Source organism: Etheostoma cragini, chromosome 19, assembly GCF_013103735.1.
Source record: "Etheostoma cragini isolate CJK2018 chromosome 19, CSU_Ecrag_1.0, whole genome shotgun sequence".
In the NCBI taxonomy this organism is placed as follows: Eukaryota; Metazoa; Chordata; class Actinopteri; order Perciformes; family Percidae; genus Etheostoma; species Etheostoma cragini.
This window is the reverse complement of record NC_048425.1, coordinates 10347146-10352888: the sequence shown is the minus strand read 5'-3', so window position 1 is coordinate 10352888 and position 5743 is coordinate 10347146.

Here is a 5743-nt window from a genome sequence, read left to right as displayed (position 1 = left end):
ATAGTATAGTATGTCGAATAAAGTCATAGTACAATATGTTAAAAAAAGTCATAGTGTAGCATGTCGAAATAAGGTCATGGCATAGCATGTTGAAAAAAGTCATCGGATAGTATGTCGAAGAAATTAGACGAACAGTCATAGTATAGTACTATGACAAATTGGAAAACAGTCATAGAATAGTATGTTGAAAAAAGTATGAGTATATATAGCATAAAAAGTTATAGTATGGTATGTCAAAAAAAGTCGACAAACAGCTACAGTATAGTGTGTCGAAAGAAGTCATAGTATAGCATGTTGAAATAAAGTCATAGTATAGCATGTCAAAAAAAGTAATAGTATAGCATGTTGAAATAAAGTCATAGTATACTATGTCAAATAAAGTAATAGTATACTGTGTCAAAAAAAGCTGAAAACAACCTATAGTTTAGTATGTCAAAAGAAGTCATGTCAAAAAAAGTGTACGAACAGTCATAGTATAATACCTTGAAAAGTTATAGAATGTTGAAGAAAGTCATAGTATAGTATGTTGAAAAAAGTCATACTATATTATTTCAAAAGAAAGTCATAGTATAGTATGTTGAGAAAAAGTCATAGTATACCGTGTCAAAAAAAGTGGACAACAAGCTATAGTTTATTATGTCAAAAGAAGTCATAGTATAACATGTCAAAAAAAGTGGACAAACAGTCATAATATAGTATCTTGAAAAAGTAGTAGTATATTATGTCGAAGAAAGTCATTGTATAATATGTTGAAAAAAGTCATAGTATCTTGAAAAAAGTTATGGAATTTCGAAAAACGTCATAGTACAATATGTTGAAATAAAGTCATAGTAAAGTATGTCAAAAAAAAGTAATAGTATAGTATGTCGAAAAAATTGAATGAACAGTCATAGTATAGTATGTTGAAATAAAGTGGAAAATGTCGTAATATATTATGTCAAAAAAGTCATGGTATGATATGTCAAAAAAAGTAATAGTATAGTATGGTGAAAAATGTAATTGTACAGTATGTCAAAAAAAAATCTTAGTATAGTGTATCAACAAAAAGTTATGGAATAGAATGTTGAAAAAGTCAACAAGAAGTATAGATAGTATAGTCTAACGCAAAGAGTGATTAAAAAGTCATATTGTAGTATTTGAAAATTAGTTATAGAATAGTTTGTTGAAAAAAGTCAACAAAACGTCACAGTATAGTATGTTGAAAAAAGTCAAATTATAGTATGTCGAAAAGGTCATGGTATGATTTGTAGAAAACCAAAAGTCATAGGATATTAAGTCAATAAAAGTGATAAAAAAATCATAGTATATTATGTCGAAAAAAGTCATAAAAAGTATTAGTATAGCTTGTCTAAAAAGGTAATGGAAAAGGTCATAGTATGGTATTTTAAAAAAAGTCAACAAAAAGTCCATAGTAAGTCAAAAAGGTTGTAGTTTAGTATGTTGAAAATAAGTTATAGAATGGTATGTTGAAAAAAGTAAAAAAAACTTCACACTATTGTTTGTCAAAAAAGTCAAATTAGAGTATGTCGAAAAGGTCATAGTATAGTATGTCGATAAAAGTGATACAAAAGTCATAGTATAGTATGCCAAAAAAGTGATAAAAGTGATGGCATAGTATGTAAAAAAAACATAGTACAGTATGTTGAAAAGTTTTAACAAAAAGTCACAGTATAGTATGTCAAATAAAGTCAAATTTTATCATGCTAAAAAAGGTTGTGGTATTGTATTTTGATAAAAGTGATACAAACAGTCATAGTATAGTATGTTGATAAAAGTGACAAAAAAAGAAAGATTCAACAAAAAGTCATTGTATAGTATGTCGAAAAAGGTCTTAGTATAGTAAATAAAAAAAAGTTATGGAATAGTATTTTGAAAAAAGTCAACAATAAGTCATGGTATAGTATGTCAAAAAAATCAAAAAGGTCAAAGTATAGTATGTCAAAAAAGTTAACAAAAAATCCCCGTATAGTGTGTTGATAAAAGTGATAAAAAAGGTCATAGTATAGTAATGCTGAAAAAAAGTAATTGTACAGTATGTCAAAAAAGGCAACAAAAAGTCATAGTATGGTATGTCAAAAAAAGTCATGGTAAAATATGTCGATAAAAGTCAACAAAAAGTCATAGTTTAGTATGTCAATAAAAGTGATGGAAAAATTAGTGTGGTATGTTGAAAAAAATGATACAAACATCAAAGTATATTGTGGTGAAAAAAGTTTAGAAAAAAGTCAAATTATAGGATGTTGAAAAGGTCATAGTATAGTATGTTAAAATGTCAACAAAAAGTCACAGTGTAGTATGTCAATAAAGGTGATGCAAAAGTCACAGTATAGTATGTCGAAAAATGTGATAAAAAGTCATAGTATAGTATGTTGAAAACAGTCTTAAAAATTATTAGTATAGCATGTCTATAAAGGTAATGAAAAAGTCATAGGATAGTATGTCAAAAAAGTGATAAAAAAGTCACATTATTAAAGTCATAATATAGTCTACTGTAAAGAGTGATAGTGAAAAGTCATAGGGAAGTATGTTGAAAATGGATAAACTATAGTATGTTGAAAAAGTCATAGGATAGTATGTCAAAAAGGTTATAGTTTAACATTATGAAAAACCTAACATAACCCCATAGTAAAATATGTGGAAAAAAGTCTTTGTATGGTATGTTGAAAATAAGTTATAGAATAGTATGTTGACAAAAGTCAACAAGAAGTCATAGTGTAGTATGTCGAAAAATGTCATATTCATTTATGTTAAAAAAGTGATTAAAAAAGTACTAGTATAGTATGTCCAAAAAGGCATAGTATAGTATGTCGAAGAGGTTAACAAAAAGTCTAAGTGTAGCATGTCATAGTATAGCATGTCGAATAAACTGACAAAAAAGGTCAAGGTAAAGCATGTATAATGAAGTCTTCTTTCCTAAAAATAATTGGTCTCACTACAACCACAAGATTTGATCTCAGAAACCTACTGTCTTCCAGTTATTTATTCATCATGTTGGGATATCTGACCTGTGACAAAGGTATGTGTTTTTGTCATATTTGTCTATCGCACTTAGTTTACTGGACCCTATAAGATTCAAACACACAAGATTCTATCCTTAAAACATTCTCTTGTCATCCTGAGATATTTGAACTGACCAATAGAACTCTGTTTTATGGTATATTTGTCATTTCCACTCAGCCCATTATACCTCAAAACTTACTGCAACACAAAAAAGGCAAAGTATTGTATCTCTCAAGGAAGGAACACTACCATAAGACTTCTTTCTCTTTGTCTATTTGAAGTTTTATTTCCTGGAAAGCATATCTCAAAATTGATTACACCCCATACACATTCTTCAGGAATCAATTGGACAACTCGTTACTGAAAAAATCCCATCCTGGGATATAATATTAAATAAGTAAATTGATGATGGTAAATAAATGGACATGTGTTTTATTCTCACTCAATCTTCCTCATTGTTGTGATTTTTCTTTTTCTTTGATTGATGCCTCCGTGCCTCAAGGTAGGATACACTTCTCTCTTCTCAACTGTAGACATATCTCTTTTCTTAATGTTTTTGGGGCTTGAACCATGTGCTTCAATTTGAGTAGTGATGCCTCTAATTATTTATTTCCCATTGATACATATGATTAAGTTTTGAGTTCTCACAAGAGTCATTATATATAGAGAGAGACATAGAGAGAAAAAAGGGAGAAACAAATGTTTAAATATTTGAAAAAACATAGCAGTTTACAATTTTTAAGCCAGATGTCCATATAAAAAGGACAATTTTGAAGACTGTAATTTAGGAGAAATCCACTTGAGTTGTCCAATGTAACAGCTCCACAAACACATTTTTGATGGACTGAGGATTGTGTCCCTGTTCAGTTACATTGAAAGGGTCATCATCCCCATGATGGTAACTATTTCCCTTGATGTATTATCGTATCTTATTGTTTTACATAAATTAACATCAGTGTCAACAGTTCCCATGAAGTCGTCCATCACACTGCTTTTGGAAAGAGTGCATTGACACAATTTACATTTTGTAACGGAAACAAAAAGAGGACCTAGTGTTGACTTTAAACAGATTTGCATGTCAAATATTCTTTTCTTTTAGTGCCATACTATACACTAAGCCATACTGTACAGTCCACAGAGCAGCATCATGATGGAACGGGTGTGGATGGTTGTCTTGTATCTCTCAGGTCAGTGAATTCTTCAATATAGTTGCGGTCTGACTGCTTTTTACTGTATGATATGCTAGGACTGAAATTAATAGAATCCACAGGTGTTTTCCTCACAAATTCAGTAGTTAGTTTGAAAAAATATTTGAAATATATTGATTTTATTTTTTTTGTCCCTGATGGAGACTTTGTGTAAAATTATTCTGCTAAAAGCAATGTGAAAATACACATTACAAGTAAAAGTCCTGCATTAAGTAAACATAAATCACTAGCAAGATGGTATTATTAATTATGACATTGACTGATTGTTATAATACATCAATAACAACCTTTTTCTGAGGGCCACAGGCCATAGAGAACACACTTTTTTTTAGGTTTAAGTGTGTTTTACGCACAATCTCAACCGGAAAAGTAACAAGTAGTTGTAGCTTTTAAATTAATGAAGTGGACTTACAAGTACAATATTCTCCTCTGAACTGTAGTAAAGTAGTACTACAAGTAATACATAAGTAAAGTATCCCAAACAGCTGATCTGGCACAAATTTCTCCTGATTCTTCAATTAGTCAGGGGCGATCAATTCAAGGCTAATATCAGGCTTAATGAGATACAGTGTCTGCCCAGCTTACAGTAAGTCACTGAAACTTGTTCACACTCAGTCACTAGTTACTTTACAAATTAGACTTTTTGCATATCTAGTTTATAAAATATATACACATAATATATATTTTTTTATTTTAAATTAAACTATTTATTAGTATCATGGCCTACAAGTCCACCTGAAATGATTAGCCGGTTAAACACTAAGTTGATTGACAGACCATTTCCAGTTTCTAAAATGTGGGGATTTTTCTGCACTGAGTACTTTTCATTTGAATACTTTAAGTTTATTTTCTTGATGATACTTACATACTTTTACTTAAGTGACATATTCAATGCTGGACTTTTACTTGTGATGGAGTTATTGTGTATAGTCTGGTGTTAGTGCTTTTACTTAAAGAGCTCATATTATGCTTTTAGTCTTTTTCCCTTTCCCTTATTGCGCTAGATGTATTTTCTGTGCATGTAATAGGTTTACATAGTGAAAAAGTCCAACGTCTTTCCCAAAGGGACTTACCATCTCCAACAGAAAACACTGTTCACAAAACTCTGCTTCTGACTGGCTAGTAGTCCTTACCTAGCTACTGTGCATGTGCGAATGAGGAATGAATAGAGGTGAGATGTCTCACTCTGTAGCTAAAACAGAGAGCTCAACACACAGGGTGACAAGAGGAGCTGCAGCAATGTGCAGTACAACAAACCTATAGTGTTTTTTGAAAATTAAACTATACGTAAACCTATTCTGATACAACCTTTAAACGGTTGAACCTGAACTTTAGCATAATATGAGCATTTTCAGTAAAGGATCTGAATACTTCTTCCACCACTGGCTGTATGTCACAATTATTTATCAAACCAAAAGATAGCCTGAGCCACTCACAGGTTTAAAGATGGATACAATCTTTGACAAACATGTGTTCCACTCACAGGGTGGAAGATCTCCACATGCCTCTTGCATCAGTACCACTACGTTGCTAAT